The following is a 24,125-nucleotide window of genomic DNA, read 5'->3' as shown; positions in this document are numbered from 1 at the left end:
TTCCACTTTCTCTTTTATCCATTTAGTTTGGTTTGGAGATCTCCAAGGTTGAAATATGTTGTTTCCTATTTGAGTCAGGTTTTGATTATTCAAGGTTAAGCCAGTTCTTTAGGCAAGTGACTTAATTAGAGAACCTCTTCTGTTCCCAGACCCCACTACACTACTTCTTTTCTCCAAACAGCAAGCTCAAGTCTTGCCTCAATAATACACAAAATATAAATCAGGGTTCCAGCCTGTCACCTGGAACATGCTTCAATTTTATAAGAAAAAGCATAGGGTTTCTTTTACCTTATTTTCTCCCTCACTTCCTAGCATTGTAGCTCTCAATCCCATATGTATCAAAAGAGGACTTTTTTTTCCCTTAAGATAGTAAAAGATACAACAGGAAAGGATATGGGTTGTAGTTGTTGGAATCCTTACTAACTGCTAAGTAATTAGAGTTGATCTAATCTTACAAGAAGATGTTTTGGGCAGAACCTGAAACAAGGTACTAAGTAGAACTACCCATAATCCCTCTCTCTGGAAGGAGCATAAATAGGCCAATGGGCCAGTCGGAAAGTTCTAGAGAGGAAGATGCTACAAGTCGAGATTTCATCGGAATGACATGAAGACTGGAGCTGGCTGGAGGCTGAAGAAAGCAGAGGCAGAGGCTGAAGGACCAGACCTTTGGATTTAAAGACATTTGGAGAGAGCTCTTGGAACCAAGCAGAGAGATAGGCCTCTAAGCTATCCGGGCTATATTGGAGATAATAAAAGATCTGAACTTTTATCACCTGGTTGCATTTTGAGAAGAAAAAGCTCACAACATTTTGGCGCCCAACGTGGGGCAAACAGACCCCTCAGTGGATTTCAGTGGAAAAGCTCCGATCCTGATTCAAGTGGAAAAGCCTCTGATCCTGATCCAGTGGAAAAGACTTCAACCCAGAAATTAGGGTGAGTGCAACAAAGAAATTTTGTTAGAAGAGTTAAAGTAGAATTTCAGCTAAGATGGGACAGATATTTAGAAAACAGCCTGTTTCTGTTCAAGGAAAATGTTTAGAGAGCATTTTAAAGTTCTTTTGACAGTCTCATTGTTAGCCATCTGATTCCTTTTCCACCTGTGGAAATATAAGCAGATCCTCTTCCCCAAGCAGTTAACCTATCTAATTCTCTTCTGTTTACCACTTTTGGGATTTCTCCTCATCATCTGGTAATTACATTGGAGCTGTTTGCATTGGATATTGTCTTGTTGTCTTAAAAGGCCTGTATTCTTCCCAACTGTAATCCTGATTGCTTTTCTGTTGGTTGATGACATCAGAGTTCTGAATTTCTAAAGTCTCTCTGGGTGTAACCTCAGCTGCTATCATGCCCCACCTGTCCTTTGATTGATCTGCTTTCTTCAGCCTCCAGCCAGCTCCAGTCTTCATGTCATTCTGGTGAAATCTCGACTTGTAGCGTCTTCCTCTCAAGAACTCTCCGACTGGCCGATTGGCCTATTTATGCTCCTTCCAGAGAGAGGGATTATGGGTAGTTCTACTTAGTACCTTGTTTCAGGTTCTGCCCAAAATATCTTCTTGTAAGATTAGATCAACTCTAATTAGTTAGCAGTTAGTAAGGATTCCAACAGTAGTGACTGGTAGTAATGGTTGACAATTCATATAGATTCTTAGCATTTAATTCTTATCTTCCAAAAATCAGAGGATACTTGTCTATTTTCACTGGTTCTCTCTGTGTGATCTTTGGGAAGTCATGTAATTTCCCCAAAAGAGGGAAAAAAAGGAAGATGGAGATAATAACAAAGAAATTCTGAACAAAAGAAAGCTCAAATCCAAGAAAATTCAGGTAATTGCATTTTCATTGCCTTTATAACACTAATATTTGAGAACAGGTCTATTGTAAATGAAGCCTCTAACCAGGACAGTATCATGTCTGATAATTCAAGGACATAATCTGTCCAGAAAAAGATTCCAATTGTATAAAAATGTTTGTTTTAGCACTTTTGAAGTAGTTGAAATAGAATTAAAAGAGACATCAATTGATATTGACTGGAAACATTGTAGTGTTTCTACAAGCAATAAAATTAGGGGAGGAAAGAGAAAAGGGAAAGAAAATTAAATATTTGAACCAAATTTTAGAACAAATACATAAAAGTAATGAAATATTTTTATGCCATAAGAAATAGAACATGAAGATTACAAAGAAACTTGGGAACATTTGTATGAACCAACACAGAGTGAAGTAAATGTCACCAGAAGAAGGATTTTCAGGATGCATACCATTGCATAATAATTTTAAGAAAACCATTGCTGACATCCAGCCATTCTGAAGAGCAATTTGGAACTATGCTCAAAAAGTTATCAAACTGTGCATACCCTTTGATCCAGCAGTGTTACTACTGGGCTTATACCCCAAAGAGATACTAAAGAAGGGAAAGGGACCTGTATGTGCCAAAATGTTTATGGCAGCCCTGTTTGTAGTGGCTAGAAGCTGGAAAACGAATGGATGCCCATCAATTGGAGAATGGTTCAGTAAATTGTGGCATATGAATGTTATGGAATATTATTGTTCTGTAAGGAATGACCAGCAGGATGAATACAGAGAGGACTGGCGAGACTTACATGAACTAATGCTAAGTGAAATGAGCAGAACCAGGAGATCATTATATACCTCAACAATGATACTGTTTGAGGATGTATTCTGATGGAAGTGAATGTCTTTGATAAAGAGAGCTAATTCAGTTTCAATTGATCAAGGATGGACAGAAGCAGCTACACCCAAAGAAAGAACACTGGAAAATGAATATAAACTATTTGCATTTTTGTTTTTCTTCCCAGGTTATTTATACCTTCTGAATCCAATTCTCCCTGTGCAACAAGAAAACTGTTCAGTTCTGCACACATATATTGTATCTAGGATATACTGTAACCTATTCAACATGTAAAGGACTGCTTGCCATCTGGGGGAGGGGGTGGAGGAAGGGAGGGGAAAAATCAGAACAGAAGTGAGTGCAAGGGATAATGCTATAAAAAATTACCCTGGCATGGGTTCTGTCAATAAAAAGTTATTTAAAAAAAAGAAAGAAAGAAAGAAAACCAGTGCTGAAAAACTCAATATTTCTAAGAAAAAAAACTTTTTTAAAAAGATGTTATCTCTCATCAGTACAATGGTTTAGTGTGACATTCAAGGATTGATAAAGCAAGCATCCCATTTATCCCCAGAGAGATGGTAGAATAGGGGTAAAGAAATATATTTTGTCAGATTTGGTCAATATGTTGATTTATTTTGTTTAATTATACTTTCCACGATTTGAGTGTGCACTTTGACCCCTTTTTGTGGGACATGTGTTCCAATCCATCCATCTCTACATCTCTTTTTTATATTGTGGGGAAATAAATTATGGAGGAAAGAGAGTAATTGGAAAGTGATAGTGATGTAAAAAGAAACCAACAAAACATTTTAAATACACAATATGATGGACTGAATATGCAATATTTTTAAACTAGAAAAATCAACAAACTGAAGCATGAAAGAGGAAATCTTGAAAATTAGAGGAGAAATAAGTAAATTGGAAATAAAAGACATGATTTTCCTCTAGATATAAAAAGAGACAGAGACAGCAGGAGACAGAGACAGAAGGACGTAGAGAAACACAGAAAAAGAAAGATCCACATCACAACAGATTATAAATGGAGTCATTATTATGCTATCTGCTAAAATATGGGAAATAAATCCAAGAAATAATAACTGCCTGAAATAATTTTTAGGAGCTAAATGTATATCATGGATTTTTTTCATCATCTTAATTTCTTCTTAATGAATGAGGGAGGAAGAGCTGTGAAGGGAGAAGAAAAGTAAAATCTAATCCTATTAGATGATCCTTCCCAAGTCTTTTGTTTGATGCAATTTGGAGACAGGTGATTATTCAATTTATCTTGTGTGGAATCTTTCCATTTTATTCTTCTCGTAGATTGTGTTCTACTCTCCTGGCTAGTGATACAGTGCTGTACATAAAATACATTTTAAAAAAAAACCTCATTTGAAAAGCCCATTACCTTATGCTCATGGCTGCCAGATTTATCCTATTGAATTGAGATTTGCCTGTGGCACTGCTTTGGATCTAATTTGCCACTTTTACAAGGTGAACCTTGCCTCATTTTCCTTTGATGCTGCTTTCATTTATCTAAATGAAAACAGTTCCCCTTAATGCAGAGGTTTGCTTGTTAAGCCATTAATACTGCAGATGGGCACTGAAGCACTCATAAAACAGATGCACACACACAAAAAAATCACAGTAAACATTTATTGTTTCACCCGCAGACACACAAACTCGCCTCAATAAAGCAAGGGCCACTGAGACTTTTTCTTGAAATATGGTATGGTTATTTTATTTCATTTATTTCCTCAAATAATTGTTTTTCCTCTAAAGGTGTTAAGATTGAAAGTTTGTGCATTTTAAGTGAGTGGAATGAATATTGAAGTATGTGAAAAAGGATCAGAAACATAGTCCAATTTGAGACACATTCAAGGAAAGGCGAGGGTCATGCTTTGTCCATATGTGGTTGACTTTTTTCCTCTCTGGAGCTTATCTAACTCCAAAGAAACAGTTTAAGAAAACCAACACCATTCAGAATTTCAGAGAATATGTTTCTCAAACAGAAGTCACTCAGAAGTTATTGAGGTGTTTTGTTTTATTGAGGTGTATTGAGGTTGTTGTTGAGGTGTTGTTAAGGTGAGATTTTTTCCCCCTTCATTACATATTAAGACACAGGTCAGAACTGTACTATCTGCAAATTGGCAGAACTTTTTCCTATACAAGGAAGATAAAGGAAAGAAATTTTAAATAAATAAACGATTAAAATAACACTTTTATAGAGATTAAAAACAATGAATTCCAAAATAACCAAGTTAATGAAAGTTTTACTGTTCTGGGGATTCAATAAAAAAGGTCGCTATTTATTTTTATCAATTTCATTGTTTATTACTTCACTGTCCAACTCAATAAAATCAATTTAATCAACTTAATTTTAATCAACTTAATTGCATTAGAAGTTTTATTGTTTTAGAACACAATAAAGTTAGGCATTTAAAAATTAAATTTTGCATTTTCAAAGGCAAATCACATGGGGGCAGAAAGAGGACATGTCTACATGCAATTTATATTCTATTGAGAGATATGATATAGATACAGATAAGTAGAGAGAAGATCATTTGAGGAAGGAGAAAGCCCACATTTCAGAGATCAGGAAAGTGACAAATGGAGGAAGTGACAACTAAGCTAAGTTTTTCAGATTCTAAGACATGGAATAAGAAGATAATATATTCTAGGAATGGCAGATAGCCTGTGTGAAGGCAACAAGATCAGAAAAGATATGTCAGGATCATGGCACAGAACACAGAGTCCATGAATTTGCATCCAAATTGTGGAGGACTTGAAATGTCAGGATAAGAAGTTAGCACTTTTCCCAGCAGTCATAAGCAACCACTGAAGATGTCTGAGCAAACAAGAAGGACATAGTCAAATTCATATTCTGAGAAGAATATGCTGGCAGCTACATTGAGGATGGATTGAAGAGGAGAGAGAATAAAAGGAGGAAGATTCATCAGTAGAGGATATTACAATAATCCAGCTAAAAAGTAATGAGAATTTAGACTAAGATAATAGCAGAATGAGTGATTAGAAGGGAATGAAGGAGGGAAATGTAGAATCAAAATAACTTGACAACTGAATATGGAGGATGAGGAAGAAGCAAAAATCAGGAATAAAAAAGCATGATGTGGTGGACGGTATACTGGTTTTGAAGATATAGACTTGGCTTTAAATATTGCTTCGACTACCTACTGTCAGTGTGATATGAGGTAAGTCATTTCTCTCTGTCCTTCAATCCCAAAATGAAAATCTCAAAATATATTATTTCAAATGCTGAATTTCAGTTCTAAATGTAGGATACCATGACTCTGAGGTTGTAAAAACTAAATGATTATAAGACTGGTAGTTTTTCAATTGCAATAAGAAGACTTGAAGAAGTGGGTTTAGAAGGACAGTTAATCATTTCCATTTTGGATACAATGAATTTAAAATGCCAATGGAAAATGCAGGACATGTTCTGGAGAATTCAGCAGAGATATTAGGGCAAGCAAGTCTCTTCTTGCCAGGTTCTTCAATAATTTCATAACAGCCTCTCAGCCTCCATCTCTAGTCTCCAGCTTTCCATAGAAGTTGGCAAAAATCATAATTGAAACCACAGAAATTAGGAATACTTAAAAGAAAATACAGAGAAAAAAGAAGATAGTGCCTTGAGAACAGTCTTGAAGGACATTCATCTCAGTAAATGGGAGATGTATGAAGATATACCAAAGGAAACGAATAAGGATAACGAAGAGGTAGGAGGAAAATGCATCACAACTTGCTAAACCTTTGTCCAGTTGATTGACAATCACTTTGCTCCCAGTTCCTTGCTACTACCATAAAACTGCTACTTTGGGATTTTTTTTACACTACAATTGACAAGTTCAGCTATTCAGTCTTCCCCTTTGAGATTTTTCCCCATGTCTTATCCCTGTTAGTACCTATATTTTCTAGCCAAATTATTGGGAAAATCATATCTGTTAAATCTCCTCTGTAAAAGTGGGATGATAACTGTAGCATTTCACAGGATTCTTGTGAGAATATAAAAAATAAGTGTGTGTAAAATATTAGACAAATCGTGTTTGAATACTAATTGGGGTGGTGGTCCATATATAACTGAAAATGGAGTGAATGGAATGGAATGGATTGTAATAGAAAATGGAAAATTTGATAAACTAAGAAACTAGGGGATATCAGGCGTCATATTTCCAAGTGCGAAATAAGGATGAAGGCAGAGATAAAGGGAAAGAGAAAAACTGTGATCATGATATACCATTATGTCATTTATCCTTTATCCTTTAAGAGTGAGACCAATTCTTTGCTGCTTGTGCTAATTTTGACTTAACAACACCAAGAAAACACTTCCATCAACCAGCATCACGCCTTCTATATGGGGAACCATCAATGACAGCAAATGGTGAAGTTTTGAATGGTATGGATAAGTTCTGTTACCTGGGCAGCATACTTTCCAGAGATGTCTACATTGATAATGAGATTAACACATTCATTGCCAAAGCTAGTTCAGTGTTTGGGGGGCTCTGAAGGAAAGTGGGGGAAAGGAGAGGTATCAGACTGCCTGCCAAACTAAAGGTCTATAGAGCCATGGAGCTGACTTCATTATTGTACAGTGTACCAGCACCATGCCAGGAAACTGAATCACTTCCATGTGAGTTGTCTTAGGAAAATTCGGAAGATCACCTGGCAGGATAAAATATCAGACACTGAGATCTTTCTTTGAACTAAACCGCCAAGCACAACTCTGTGGGCTGGCTACATTGTTCCAATATCAAATGTACACTTGCCAAAAGATTGTTTTATGGAGAACCCACACAGGGCAAGCACTCACAAGGTGGTCAGGAAAAGTGATACAAAGATACTCTCAAGGTCTCCCTTAAGAACTTTAATTGTATGATATGGGAGACATTGACACAGGACAGCCCAGCAAGGTGTGCCCTCATCAGAGAAGGTGCTGGACTCTATGAGCAAAGTAGAATTGAATTAGCTCAGAAGAAATGAGAGATACATGAGGTTAGGAAATATACCCCAAATATTCATGGGGACTATTTGCGTCCGATCTGTGGCAGAGCATTCTGAGCTCAGTCTGAGCAGTCTGATCAGTCACAGTCAGACACAATGTGACTTGGCTCTAATATAGTGATGTCATTCTGGTCAACTTTGAGAATGAAGGAAATCAACCATCCAAATAGGAATGAGACCACTTTCCCTAAGAAACTTGTGAAAGCAATGTAAAGACATCTGTCTTTAACATTTACATAAAATATCAAAATCAGCAAGAACCAAAAAAAAAAAAAAAAAAAAAAAGCCTGATAAAACTCTTTCTGGCATGCAATCTCATTCTGATTTTCCCTCATAAAATGAACAGCTTAATGATTGCTTGTTAATAGCCTCTTCCACGTTGTGTACAAAAGCGAATTTTTTTTTAAAAAATTCTAAGTGTAAGTCATTACAGATTATGGATATTTTTCTTAATATTAAAGTTTGATTGTAGAATCTTCTCTTTGTTCCTACTGAGACTTTTTTTTCCTTGTCTTTTTCTTTTTTCTTTTTTTAATAACTTTTTATTGACAGAACCAATGCCAGGGTAATTTTTTACAACATTATCCCTTGCACTCACTTCTGTTCCGATTTTTCCCCTCTGTCCCTCCACCCCCTCCCCCAGATGGCAAGCAGTCCTATATATGTTAAATAGGTTACAGTATATCCTAGATACAATAGATGTGTGCAGAACCGAATAGTTCTCTTGTTGCACAGGGAGAATTGCATTCAGAAGGTATAAATAACCTGGGAACAAAAACAAAAATGCAGTTTATATTCATTTCCCATTGTTCTTTCTTTGGGTGTAGCTGCTTCTGTCCATCCTTAATCAACTGAAACTGAGTTAGATCTTCTCTTTGTCGAAGAAATCCACTTCCATCAGAATACATCCTCATACAGTATCATTGTTGAGGTATATAATGATCTCCTGGTTCTGCTCATTTCACTTAGCATCAGTTCATGTAAGTCTCGCCAGTCCTCTCTGTATTCATCCTGCTGGTCATTTCTTACAGAACAATAATATTCCATAACATTCATACACCACAATTTATTCAACCATTCTCCAATTGATGGGCATCCATTCATTTTCCAGCTTCTAGCCACTACAAACAGGGCTACCACAAACATTTTGGCACATACAGGTCCCTTTCCCTTCTTTAGTATCTCTTTGGGGTATAAGCCCAGTAGAAACACTGCTGTATCAAAGGGTATGCTCAGTTTGATAACTTTTTGAGCATCGTTCCAAATTACTCCTATTGAGACTTTTTTAAAGGAAATTATTTTTGTAACCTCAGCTAGTAATTGAAATATAAAACTGAAAGTATATCCTTTGGAGTGGAGGATAGCAACAGAGAAGAAGCTGAGAGAGAATAGATTCAGGATGAGAGGAGATTGAATCCCCTATGGAGGAGGAAAAAGAAGAGGCCCACCCAGATGGAAGACCTTATGAGGAAATAGTGGTTCCATGAAAAATCCCAGAAAGTACATTTTGCAAAAATGATAATGGAAACTAAAAAAAAAGTGTTTTCAACAAGAAACATGTGGTTCCATTTGCAGTAATTAAGGTAGAAATAGAAAGAGGGGAGAGAAGTCAATTTAAGAGATTAATAGCTTTGTAGAAAGTTAGGTAAAGAGACTGTAAATAAAAGCAAATTTAATTTGTTTAAGCCTAGATTTAAGAAATCCCTGGAGGACCATTTGAGCCAAATGACAATTACTGCCTGAAGATTTCTCCAGGGATTTCCTTGGAAATGGTATCTATTGGGAATCTTATAAAATAAGACTGACACTGGGGAAATCTCAGTCTCAAACTTCACAGAAAACTTATTTGGAAATGCCATGGGATATGCTTGACTGACTTATATCCATTTGTCTGTAAGAGTTGCCTCATTTCTTATCTACTCTTTTTTTACCCAATCCGAATTTCTATGAATTCGCATATATTTTGTTCTGATTCCCACTATTCCTTAGTGAGGCAGTGGGATGCTTTTAATTAAGGGTTCCTAAATGAAAACTCTAAATAATTTACAATTTTTCCCAGAGCTTAACAACAATGTGAATCTCTTGAATTCACGGGGAAGACTATATTAGTAGCACTAGCTTTTCCAATTTTTTACTATTGAAATATGCTGATTTTCAAGTTACTTTTATAACTTCTGGCGCTTATGCCTGCAATTCTAATTTTGGCAACACCTAGGTTTGAAGTGATCTTAAGGAGAGAAGGAACCAGTTCCCCCTACTTATTCCCTCTCTTTCCTCAAAAGTGTTTCAATGTATAACTGAAACGTTCAAGTTTATTGAAGGACAGAGCATAATTATCCATGGGGATATCCTAAGATGATGGAGGAGGATGGACTTGATTGAGATGGATATTCCTTCTAAGACTGTGATGAGTTTCTCACCTCTAGCCACCTGTGGAGGGCATTCACAAGTGAATCTTCAACAGCGATGGTACATGCAGCAACAACCTTTACAGATATTGTTTCTTTGGCACAGATTATTTTGAATTGAGTGGCTTTTGAATAGGTAATATCCCTCCTGAAATATTCCCTTATCCTCATTTCTTACCCCTACAGTAAGGAACTGTGGGGTCAGAATTCTGACTTTCCATATAGTGGTTTCTTTTGTGAAGTTAAGCTGGGGACCTGACACTTCCAAAGGAAACTGTGAACAATGACTCCTCAGACACAGACATCTTATATCCACAGACTTCGAGGTGATGGGACACAGTGACAGATCTGGGTTTCCTCCTTTCTATATCAATAGGGACCCACTTCAGTATCAGGTCTCTTTCATCGTGGATTTTAGTAATTTTTATACCTGGTTTCTAAGTTTAAGGTTTTTGCTTTGTATATAGTAAATGTTTAAGAAAACCTTTTTCATTCATTCATTCATTCTGCCTCTTTTTAACATCCTGTTGGATTTTATCCTATCTCTCAGTAATCAAACTGGCTTCAATTTGATTTCAGACTTTACCTGTTTTCTTAGACCATTTCCAGCTCTAGCCCCAGCACCTCATTTACACTGCCTGATCTCTAGCTGATGTTGATGTCTTTGACATGTGCAACTTCCTAAATCCTTCTGACCAAAGCTACTGGCTATTAACTCCTTGTCTCTCCTTGTGTTTCTGCCAGGTTCTGACACAGACTAGAGTTCCCTCTCAACCACATCTTCCTCTCCTCTTTAATAGAACTCAGGATAATCAGTCCCTATTACCAAACAGAATTTTCTGCAGTCCCTATTTGGTATTCTCATTCCAAAATAACTCGATCTCCCTGAAGGGAATTTAATAGGAATTTAATAAGAAGGTATTTAATAAACCTCTGGCCCCAGAGAATTAGGAATTCTTGAAATTTCAAAACCCCACCAGTTCCATGGGCCTTTAACAAATAGCCTAGGTCTAGTAAGAGTTCTGCCCTTGCTATAGCGTGGTCCACAACAAATTCATTCTCAACTAAGCACTGAAATGTCAAGTTTCTATGCAAGGCCATTAACATAAGTTGAGAAGTAGATAATGCTGAATATTATCTAACAATGGCTAGACTACCACTGTGATTCAAAGAAATCCAAAAGGAAGGACATTCAGGGATAGTCTTTGTGTTTGGACCTCTTTTAATTTATTTGTCTTATTAAGGCAAAGCTTTATTAATATGACTCAGAAAGACTCAGTATCCTGGGAAATTGTCCCATCATTGCTTTAAATATTCACTTCTTTCAATTCTTTGTATTTGAACCTGGGGATCTTTATGTGCTGAATGCATTTTCTAAATAAATTAAGGAAATTACTGGCATAGTAGGTGGCTCAATTTAACTGATGATAACTTGTTTACGGTGACATCCTACTTTCAAGATAAAACGGTTTTTCCAATTTACAGATGCATCATGCATGGGGAGAATATGATGGTATGAATTAGTATGAAGCAAATATATCAAAGAACAAAAATGATTTAAGTAATTTATGAAAAACAAGATTCAGATTCTTCACGCTTCACTGATGACCATATTGACAGTCCTGTTGCTTGGGGCTTTTGCAATTGTTTATTCATTGAGTTGTAGTTGCTGACCAGTTCCTGAGTTTAAATAGAAGAAAAGAAAGATGACAGGATGACGGCTTGAATTCAAGCAAGATCAATGTTAACGGTTAAGATTTTGTTGATACTTGTTTTTATTTTAATGAACTATTCCCCTCCTCCACAACACCACCAAAAGAGAAAGGTTATATATTTATATACCCATATATACGTACATGTGCGTATACATAATGTGTGTCCATATGTTTATTTATTATACATATAATAGATCAGACACATGTAAAAATGACTTTAGTCCTCTCCATTAAAATAGGAATGTATCTATACAACTATTAAATCTCCTTGATTTAGGTTTAATTTTTTTTCTATTATTCATCTAAACCACTTTTTTTTTGTATCACGGATCACTTTGGCAGCCTGGTGAAATTGATAGATCCCTTTTTAAAGCTCTTAGCACAGAGCCTGAGACAGTGTAAAATACTCATTTCTTGCTTCTCCAAGCAATGCTTTTAAACATATAGACTAAAATACATAAGATTGCAAAGAAAATCAATTATGTTGAAATATAGTTATCAAAATATTAAAACATAAAAACAAGTTTATAGGCTCTGATCTAAGCTGTACAAATAAAATAACAATTTTAATGTAACTTCATTATTCGTGGGGGGATTTCAATATATTTTTTAATATCTGAAATCTCTTAAAGCCATAAAATCACTTAACTGTTTTTTATATTCAAAATTATTTAGATTTTAATAGATGTACATGGATGCACATAATTTGCAGTTTGACATATATGTATATATTAGACAAATCTTATATAGAATTTATTTATATAAATATAGAGAGATATATCTTAGAATTTATATTTGTTGCATTGTTTGGTCATGTATGACTCTTCATGACTCCATGTGGTTTTCTTGGCAGAGATACTGGAGCAATCAGCCATTTTCTTCTCCAGCTCATTTTAAAGATGAGCAAACTAAGGCAAACAGGGTTAAGTGACTTGCCTAGGAGCACATAGCTATTAAATGTCTGAGAATGGTTTTGAACCCAGGAAGATGAGTCTTCCTGACTCCAGGTGCAGTGTTCTATATACAATAGTGCCTCCTAGTTTCTCTAGGATTTATATTTAGCTTCTGATCTGGATTCAAATCCTTAACCCTCAATGCTTTAGGCAATTCTCTAAGGCTGGAAGTCACAGAAAAGGAACTGACCTGCTTTGGTAAAGGGAATTAATTTACTTATCCAGAAGTTCCCCTATCTCACAGAAATCTTAGGTCTAGTTCCTCTCCATTATCAAGCCCTCATTAAACCTGATTTAAAATATGTTTAGTAGGTGATACATGACTTAAAAGGAATCAGCTGAATGGAACCTTGAAATTTTTCATTACCTAATAATAATAGCCATTAGCCTCTATAGAAAGCTATGCCTACATAAATATCTCTTAACAATTTTGACATTAATAGGAAAAAAGAGAAATAAATAACTGTGGTTATTAAGATACTTCAAATATGATTTTTTAAACAAAATAACAAAATTTCTCACATTAAAAGTGCTAAAAAAAAATAATAATCTGACCAGTTTGTTAATACTGTTTAGAATGCCACAAAACAGTACAACTTTTCAAACAAAAAATAAATAAATTCAGAAAGTTGTGATCTTACATATATATAGTCCTAATTTGAAGGCAAGAATTAAAGATATTTTGGCAGGGTCTTAGATAGAGAGCTAGAATGTCCTTTAGAGACAACTGAGTTCAAGCCTTCATTTTGCAGATGAAGAAGCTGAAGCAATGAAAAAATGATGGGAATTGCCCAGGATCATCTAGTTAAGAAATATTTGAAGTGGAATATGGACCCAAGTAATCCAGACTATACAACTGGCATGCACATCTCCCAATAAAGGGCATGCCACAAAGTCAATCCCATCATCCAGATCCTCTTATTAAGGAAATTAGATTAAACAAATAATTAAAGGCTGTGGTCATCACACACACATCCACAAAGGATGTGGACATCACAGACAAATGAACATTTAAGTGATTTACTTCTCTTTTCCCTAGTCTTAGCCTTCTTTGTGATTGGACCTATTTGCAGAAGATTATGTTAGGGGGTAGCTGAATCACAGCCTTGTAATAATTTCTCTTCTGAATCCTTTTTCTTTGCCATTCAAAATACTGGTGATGCAACATTTCTTAGCCCTTATTTCCTCCCTTCCGCTTCCAAAAACAGAACCAGGTTTATTAATCTTTCCAGGTCTAATTGCTCTCTCCAAGCACTGGTGTCGGGCCAAATCTGCTCTTTTTTTTCCCCCATCAATAATTATGGGACAAAGTTCACAGCTGGGAATGAAATAAAAAATCATTAAAGCAAATGAAGTGAGGATGGGCAGGTGAGAATAACTCTAAGGAAGGGAAGCTTCACCAAAGATCAGCTTCTTCAAACACCCCTCCCTCCCTCAATTACACATGAATTGTACAAGAGAATTCACTCTCTTTTGATTATGTCCATCTTTTATGTATTTGAACATGAAAAGTCCTTAATGTTGAAATACTCTAATGTCCTTTCCTCAAGTCTGGATAATTTATTCTCATGCAAAAATTGTATATTAATAAAGTATTATTCCTCATTCTACCTTATTAGAACAATAATATGTTTGAAATCGCAAGAATGGCAGATAATGAAACTCCCTCCACTAATACAGAGTAGGAACTGATCTATAATTCATAGCCATAGAAAGTTGCTTGGGAACTCTGTGAGGCTAAATGATCTGCTCTTTCTCCCAAAGTTGAGATGGATCTGAAATAGAACTAGAACACAAATCTTCTTGACTCCAATATTGGTTTGCTGTCCATTACACCACATTGCCTCCTCCTTCTCATTTTTATCATCATCTTCAATCATCAAAAATAAATAAAAATAGCTTACATTGACAAAGTTGTACATAAAGTATAGAATGTAAAGTACTTGAGGGAATAGTGATTTTTGTTTTGTCTTTATATGCTAAGTATGTAGCACAGTACCTTGCACACAGTAGAGGCTTAATAAATGCATCTAATTTGGGTTAGATAAGACTGAAAGAATTCCTTGTGATTCAGTTCATGGTCAGATAGTGTTTCTAGCACTATTTCTAGAAAATCATGATTATCTTTCTTTAAAAAAAAATTGTGGCTCACATTTCTAGTCAATATGAAAAAAATGCTCTAAATCATTATTAATTAAAGAAATGCAAATTAAAACAACTCTGTGGTACTACCTCACATCTCTCAGATTGGCTTAGATGACAAGAAAAGATAATGATAAGTGTTGGAGAGTTCGTGGGAAAACTGGGATACTAATGCATTGTTGGTGGAGTTGTGAACTGATACAACCATTTTGGATAGCAATTAAGAACCATGCCCAAAGGACTATAAAACTGTGCAAACCCTTTGCCCCAGCAGTGTCTTTACTGAGTCTCTATCCCAAAGGAATCAGAAAAGAGGGGAAATGACCCACATGTGCAAAAATATTTGTAACAGCTCTTTTTGTGGTGGCAAAGAATTGGAAAATGAGTGGATATCCATCAATTGAGGAATTGCTGAATAAATTATATGAAAAATGGAATATTATTGTTCTATAAAAAATGATGAACTGGCTGATTTTAGAAAAAGCCCAGACAGATTTACATGAACCGATGCTGAATGAAGCAAGCAGAACCAGGAAAACATCGTACACAGGAACAAGATTCCTGATGACCAATGATCATATACTTGGTTCTTCTCAGCAATTCATATGATTCAAGGAATTCCAACACACTTTGAATGAAAAACACCAACCACATACAGAAAGAGAACGATGGAGATTGAATGTCCATCAATGCATGGTATTTTCACCTTTTTCTTTTCTTTTTTTTCTCTTGTTTTTCCTTTTTGTTCTGATTTTAATATGTAAGAAATGAATGTACAGACATAACCTAAATAAATAAACTTTAATTTTAAAAAAATGACTCTTTCTTGAGGGTCAGTAAAAATTATTAACATATCTTCATGCCCCTGAAAGACAAGACACATAAAGAAGTCAAGAAGACCTAGAAACAGGTCCTGCCTATAGCAGAAGCTATTGCATCATCTCTCTTTACTTCTAGAAATTCCCTGCTGGACTAAGAGTCAGAAAAATTCAGGCTTAATAGTCAAGGCTCACTTCTCTCCTAGCTCCATCCTCAAGCTGAAGGAAATTCTAAGAAGCCTGTGTATTTGGCTTCCATATTCCAAGTACCAAATGAAAACTCTTGGTTTTCTTTGTAAAATTGGCGGAATAAGGCTAGAAAATCTCTACAATCCCTCTTAGTTTTTTATCTATGATTCTGAATTTCCTATATGTATCTGTGGAAGAACTTTTCCACACTGGGAGTTGCCTACACCAATGAAATTACAAATCCAAACTTAGATAGATAAGTGGATAAATAAATGAACCAAGTACAGCCTACTGGCATACTGAGAGAATCATCATGATGCCATTATCTAAAAATGTCCAAGAATCACACTGCATAAAACAATTAATTCATAGAATCTCAAAGTTGGAAGGAACCATCACACCCCGAATAAGAGTTCTTTTCCCCATATAAGCAACAAGTAAGACTAAACTAGCTTTTCATTGTTATAAATCATCTCCAAAAGTTAAAATTAAGATAAAAGTAAATATAGCTCATTAAAAAATAAAAGAAAATTTCAAGATACAGTAGTGCCAAAAATAAATTTGCATTGCAGTATACTTTAAAACCCATTAAAGTCCCTTCCCTTTTCCCCTAGGTACAAATGTCTACTGTAATGTGTTATTAGCACAAATTGTATTTAAATTTGCTCTCTTAAAAAACCCCATGCTTTATGTTAGAAGGGGACAGTCTTTAAATGATTAACTATACATTAGTCCCATACCGATTTCAGACACTATTAAGCAATGCAAACAACATCTTGGTGGTTGAGAAATCACCCCAACCACAAGTTACCCCACAGAATCCACTCTTTACAATCACTAGAATTGAAAATCACAACTGCTTTGTGGCATGTATAAAATAAAATGAGGAAAATCAGTTGAGTTGCTAAGATAGTAAGTATGCCTTTGAAATCAATGAAAAACAAAATGGGCTTCCTCCATGAAATTTATTTCTCTTTCTCCTTCAACTTAAAAAGGTATAAATGTGACCTCAGGGATTGATTTGGGAGAAGACAGATTTTTATTATCTGTAATAAATAAGTTCTTAGAAGCAACTGGACATCCTGTTTCCTTGTATCCATAAGCTATAGAGTCTAAGGAAGGTTATATGGTGGAGTAGACAAAAAAGCTGGCCCAAGCAGATCTTGAGTTCAAATCCTCTCTCTAGCCCATTCTAGCTGTGTGACTCTAGGCAAGTCTCTTAAATTTTCAGGAAAATTTATAAGTTTCAAAATTTCATATCTACATTTCCTCACTCAAGCCCAGTTCCAAGAGAGTTCCTTGAGCTGCTTGAGTTTCAGTAGTTAGTACTTAAAAGCTTAATAGTCAGAACTCACTTCTCTCCTCAAGCTGAAGGGAATTCTAGGAAGCTTATGTATTTGACTTCCATATTCCAAGTACCAACTGAAAACTCTTGGTTGTAAACAGCACAGTTGTAAAGAGATTTCCCCTAATTCAAGTCACTAATGCTTTATGTAGCTTCTCTATTCAAGGAACAATAATAAGTAAACATGGTCATCTAATTCTAGGGGAAGAAAATCAGTAAAAGATATTTTGTTTTTCTTAGCATTGTTGAAAAATATTGAAGTCAGGACTGAAACTGAATTTGGGAGCCTTTGTTAAATCATTTTATAATAAAATGCCATATAGTCTTTCCTTTCATCTTCCATGCTCAAGACAGACATCCACACACATCTTAAGAAATATGTGAGAAATGTGTGACTACAAAATCAAATCAAATCAATACTCAAAACAAATCAAAATATTATCGTAATTTTAGAGCTGGAGAGAAGCCAATGTTCATTTTGTAGATGAAATAGGTGAAGGTTCAGTCCAAAGTCACAAAGGTAATAAATAACAGAAAAAGGATTTGAAACTTACATTCAAAATATAGAAAAGTAGCAAAGTACAGTGAGACCATAACCTCCTCATCCTTCCTCTTCTCAATGTGGCCTAAAACAGCAGCCTTTCTGGCTCAATACATTATATGTTGACTCAAATGGAGTTTAGAGTCCACTAAAATCTCCAGGTGATTGCTTTTACAGGGTCATTTTACTGTTGTTGTTTTCAGATAAAGTACAAACTAGCCATAGCCTATCCATTAATCTTTTATGTGATTTTATGTCTACCATATTTAATTTCTTCCCAATAGGTTTAGCCCAACACTCTAGCCTATCAAGATGTTTTGGGATCCTATTTCTGTCATTCATTGAGTTAGCTTTGGGCCATTTGCCATTGACATTACGCTACATAAACAGAAAAAATAAAAGTTATAATTTATAAGGTAGCTCAATTACAACCAAAAATCTAGGATCTAATTTCATTTCTGTAATTAACTGGTCAAGCTTAGATGAAACACTTCTCTCTTCTTCATCTGGAAAGTAAAAATGTAAAAGAGTTAAGCTAAATTATGTCAAGATCTAATTCTGATATTTTGTGGAACTCTTCAGGATGGGGTAGTAGAAATAACATGATATTTGGAATTAAAGGAAAGGGGAATAAAGTCTGGCTAAGCTATTTAAAACCTTTGTCATCTTGGATCAAGTATTTAAGTTGTGTGCCTTGGTTTCCTTTTGTGTTAAATGGATAGGATAATCTCTAAAATCTTTCCAGCTCTCCAGTCTCTGATAATGACCAAGTTCTAAACTTTAAAAAAAAGGCAAGTAGTTAATTACATTCTACTTTTGTCAAGTAATTTTCTTTTCTAAATCCCCTATCATTTTTATGTACAAAAAAATCTCATTTGGTCAATCATAACATCTGGCTTCAGTTAATTGAGGAACATTAATTAAATGCAGTGATACCTTGATTAGTTAATTCTCTGGGGATGGAGCACCTTATATTCCAAAATTGGCCACATTAAGTTAACAAACAAACAAACAAAAATCTTCATAAATCACAGGACAGAGTGTGGGCATACTGCAGTGAAATTAAAAGTAATGCTTCTGCTTTGATGGTACTATGCGACAGGTGACAAAAATACCTTGGTCCATAGCTTTCCTTTGCCAGGGCGCAGTTGAAGATAAACAGAGGCTGATCCCAGGGGAGAGTGGGAAGTCAACAAAGTCGGGCTTCAACCCTGCTAGCTGTCCCTTTCTTCATCCTTCCTCTCATTTCTCCCTCCAATCTCTCCTCCACCTTCAGGACCCTCCTGTTTGCTAATCCTCTCTTCAATGTCAAGATACAAAAGAAAAATACCTTGAAATGGGAGGTAGGATGAACTAAGCTGGGTGACCTTAGAAAAAGACTCTTTCCTCTTATTTTCAGTTTCCAAAAACAAGAGGATTGGTCCCTAATGTCCCTTCTGGCTCTGACCTTGCAGTAAATATGGTGACATTGAGACATAAGGAAGATAAAAATTGGAGACATGAAAATCCATGATCTTTGATTTTGATGTGGAATGGACATCATACACCATCTAATCTAATTCCCTCTGTTTGCAGATTAAGAAACTGAGGCTCAAGAATTAGGTGGTTTGCCCTGGATCACATGGTAGATTTTAGAGGCAGGTTTGGAATCAAGGTGGAGTTAAGTGACTTGAACAAAGCAACACAGCAAGTAAATATCTGGGTGTGTATATATATATATTGCTGAAGCAATTGGGGTTAAGTGACTTGCCTAGGATCACATAGCTAGGAAGTGTTAAGTATCTGAGGTCCTCCTGATTTCAGGGCCGGTCTAACCACTGTACCACCTAACTTCCCTTCTAGGGGCATATTTGAACTCAGATCTTCATGACTCTAGGCTAAGTGCTCTATCCACTACCACCTAGCTGCCCTGGCTATCTTTAGGTCAATTAACAATTTATTTGAGAGAATGCAAACAAAGAGAGCTGTTTAGTAAGACTGTGCATAATGCTCCTAGAAAACCAAGCAAAGGAAACTGTACTTTTCCATTGTGCTTCATTAATGAACCTATTTTAATAATTTCCCCACTTTTTTATTCATAGGAATACTAATGAGTATGAAAAAGCTTGTATAGTTGTTAATGCTTTACTTTTTACTAGCTACCTCTGATTTAGCATATTTAGTCCATTTAAAGTAATTTTAAATGAAAAGTTAATTTCCCTTTTCTTGGAATCATTTATGAATATTATCCTCACCATAAGATGTTTACTTTTATGAATAATATGTTTACAAGAGATTCTATTTAAGTCAGAAGCACTGAAGAAAATAGAGAATGATGAATGGACTTCAAAGAGAGTCAAGGAAATAATTATTATAATAATCATTCCAATCTCCTAGATGTGCCAAAGGGGAGATCCAGGAAATTATCAGTCAGTTAGCTTAACATCAATACTGGAAAAACAGGGGAAGAAATAATGATGGAATTGATCTGAACAAGAACAATTTAATGAGCAACAGGCAACAAGGTTTCAGTGAGACAAATCTGGGAGTTTGCAAAAATAAGTCCAAACAGAATGAAAAAATGGTTCTTAGCAATTGTATTCTAACTTAAAATATTGGAATAATAGTCACACAAGAGGCTATATAAATATATAGTTCATCAATCTTAGAATCAGGCAGACTAAGGCTTACATTCTACCTTTGACAGAATATTTCTGAGAAGATGGACAAGGTTTTTAATGTTAACAGCCAGTGCCCCGGGCAACTCTATGTAATGAGAAGTTTCATTGGAGTTGCCAATCTGCATTTATAAAGGGAGTTTCCTCCCTGAAAGTTCCCTTTATTAATGAAATCAGAGGCATATTATAATTTCATCTTGTTTTGGTCTCCTGACCAAAACACACACACACACACACACACACACACACACACACACACACACACACTTTCTTATCAAATAGTAACTTTATAAGTAGCCAGTATAAAGAGGCAATATCAGGAAATAAGATTGTAAAGAAGAAGCTGGAAGTCACATACAAATTATCTCAAAGATCAAAGGAGCATAATTTACAGATTGTTATCATACATTGTCAAAATTTACATACCAGTAATATGTACTGAAACAAGTGAAGTCATCTCAGCCACTGCCATCAAGGTTTCTGGTCCTGTGATATGTAAATTCCAGACAAATTCTAGATTTTCACCTTAAAAACCAACAGAACATCAAAAGGTGCAGATAACTTTGAGATATAACTTTGAAGTTTTACCAACAGCTTTAGGTGATTTCATTCGATAATGAACTAACACCAAAGTGCCATTGCTAGGAATTGGTCTGTTTCCCCCCAAAAAAAAAAAAACTGTAGAAAAAAGGATACCTCAAACTCTTGTCTCTTGCCACCACCACCAGAGTATTTTTCCATCTCCATAGGGTCCATGTCGCTGGTGCTCCCAACTTTAACTCATGCTTACATGAATGATATTCCCTCACATTGTCTTCCTTCACTGTCTCATTCTCCCATACCTAAACCACTTCATCTGTACATCTGTATTTCTTTTACTGCTCATCTCTGCCTTTATGGCCTCTCCCTGCCCCAATATTTCTATATTTAATTAAAGTGCGATTGTCATCCCATTTCCTACTGCCAATTGTCTTTCCCTGTGAGTATCTCAATAGCCAGGTATGCTTGCCCCCATTTTATAATTTCATAAGTGAATTATCAATTGAGAGATTTTAACCAAAAAAATAAAACTAAGATGATCCCATACATGAGCATTTTGGATCATTAATTATGGTCTTATTTAGGAAAGTGTATTGTTGAGAGACAGGATAGAAGGGACATACTTAAAAGGAAAAATATGCTGATTATATTTGGACACCAAGCAAATTCCATTTTATGAAAAACTGAATTTGCAACAGAAATCCCCTCCACCTTCTCCTCTCCCCCAAATATCCATATGGGCATCTGAGTGAGTTTTTCATGGAACTATATTCCCCAACAAAATATTTTATGAAACCATACTATAAAATATATTATGTTCTGTAATAAAGATAAACATTTTACTTGACTCAACTAATTAATATTAAGCTAGTCATTTATCAATACCTCTCGATGGTGAAAAATTATACAGATTTATGCCCTCATGGCAGCTACTGATAATACAGTAAAATGCATTCTGAAGTATTCTAGCTTTAGCAAACCAGGGTATAGCCACTGAAAATGCTATCGTTTTTGGAGCCATGAGTGGGAGTAAATAGCAGAAAAACTAAATCAAGTTGAGGGTAAGTGAACTGGAGCGTGTCTACCCCAAACATGTGAAGACTTCCCCTGGCATAATGGGTGGATGAAAACAATTTGTTCCAACAGCTGAAGCAGATGGTATGAGAGTTCTTAGAGCTTAGTTATAAACATTAAAGATGCCAAGATCATCCACTACATCCCAGGCCATCATCAGCCATCTTGATTTTGCTGACTCTGAAAGAGATACTGAAGCTGATGACTTTATGCAACTATGTGTCACTTAAATCTGATTTATGCGAGAGTCAGGATCACCCCAAGATGTTATTGGTCCTCTTCAGAAACAAGGGATAAACTAACTAAATATCGGAGCCTTTGAAAATACATGGAACAAATCAGATTCCCTCCAACTACATTCATAGACCTCTGGGTTTCAATTACTGAGAATTATCTCTACTTCTAGAATCATAGAACTTGGCATTGGATATCATATGCTATCTTAAAGACCTTCCTCCTCAATAAATATTCATCCATACTTTTCTTGAAGATGCTGAACAAGGGAGAAGCTATCACATTCTGAAACATCCCCATTGTGCTTTTTTTCTTATCTGATTCTTAAGATTATCTATCTGGGAAGCCTACTTCTTCTCCTTTTTACCTTACAATCATTTTTCCTAGTTCAGGGGCTAAAACAAGCCAGTCTAATAATGCCTCCTGCATATGACATCCCCATGATTTTATTTTCACATTATAAAATACAGTGGATTATATCTATGCCATAGCTTCATAAAATATTAATCCTCATATTCAATGACAGAATTATAATGATGTCTAGGATAATCATTGCCTTCTAATATCTCCCATCAGTTGGGGATACTTCTATACTGATTGGGGGACTTCTTCTCTTTTGGGGGGATGATGATAGGAGACAAGTAATAAATGGAGACAATTAGGGAGGCCAGAAGTATAGCATATATATATATATACTCCCTTTTGAGTGGAGATACAGAGTCCAGAATGTTGTCTGAATAAACCATTTTGAAAATAGAGAAGCGGTTACCTCCTCCCCTTCCTCCCAAGCACAGCTACATTGCCATATTTTTTTCCTGGTGCATACTTTTCATATTTATCCTCAAAACTAATTCTTCCTATTCTCCCCATGCACGTTTAACCTTTTTTTGTGAAGTTTCCCTTTTGAAAATCCAAAATGTAAGAAATTAAGCTTGTCTTACACAGTAACAGTAAGTAAATCCCAAAATATGGTGCATTAAGACATTACTATCACTGCTCATGCAGATATTCATTACCCTATGAAAAATTATCAATTAAGGATTCTATTTGTCTTTAAATAAATTTTCAGCACTTTCTCAAAAATTATCTAGAGCTTTAGCTTTTGTTGGAAGGGTGAATAATTCCATTATTGTATATGTCATTTTTAAAGCTAACTATGAGGGATTTTATTTTCTCTTAAAAAAAATCCCTTCCTTTCCCAAGTCTTTCCTATATCTTTATTTTAAATCTAATTCCTTAGTTTTTGTTAGAAAAGGAAGTTATATCTTTATCATATAGAATAGTTAACTTCAACTATTTTATTTAGGGTAATGGATAAAGTGCTACATTTCAAATCAGGAAGACCTAGGCTCAAAACTTGCCTCAGAAACTTGCTTACTATTGGACACTGGACTAGCAATATAATCATTTTCACATCAGTTTCTTCACCTGTAAAATGGGAAAATAACAATACCTATATCAAAATATTGTTATAAAGATCAAATGAGATAATATATTTGTAAAGGAATTTGCAAACCTTAAAGCAAAATATAAATACTAGTCGATACTAAATTTAAGACTAAGTCTATTAACTCTGAACCTCTTTCTTCAGGTGTTCTCCTATTTAAGATTTTCAGCATTTACCCATTAGGAATTGCTTTCTTTAATATTTTTTCATTACTTTCTCAAGATTTCTTTCAAATCAAATTATCTTTAGCTTTTGGTAGTAAGGGAAATCAGTTCATTATTTTATTTATTTATTGTGCCTTCAGTTCCTCAATCTAATTGCCTTTTTAGATTTAATAGAGAAAATAAAGAAAATATCTAAAGAAGGTAATAATGGATATAGTCATATAACTATCCATTATTACCTTCTTTAGATATTTTC

General features: G+C 35.2%; 1 long non-coding RNA gene across 1 annotated transcript; it reads right to left on the bottom strand.

Moving 5' to 3' along the window:
- Positions 1-11,268: 11,268 nt before the first annotated feature.
- Positions 11,269-20,932, bottom strand: LOC127557739 (uncharacterized). Its single transcript, XR_007952611.1, has 3 exons — positions 20,837-20,932; positions 18,869-19,053; positions 11,269-11,730 (listed from the first exon to the last, which is right to left on the bottom strand). It is a non-coding gene; the product is annotated as an uncharacterized LOC127557739 (long non-coding RNA).
- Between the last annotated feature and the right edge of the window lie 3,193 nt (positions 20,933-24,125).

The sequence above is a fragment of the Antechinus flavipes genome, chromosome 3 (assembly GCF_016432865.1).
Source record: "Antechinus flavipes isolate AdamAnt ecotype Samford, QLD, Australia chromosome 3, AdamAnt_v2, whole genome shotgun sequence".
NCBI classification, from domain to species: Eukaryota; Metazoa; Chordata; class Mammalia; order Dasyuromorphia; family Dasyuridae; genus Antechinus; species Antechinus flavipes.
This window is presented reverse-complemented; position numbering and strand designations above follow the sequence as displayed.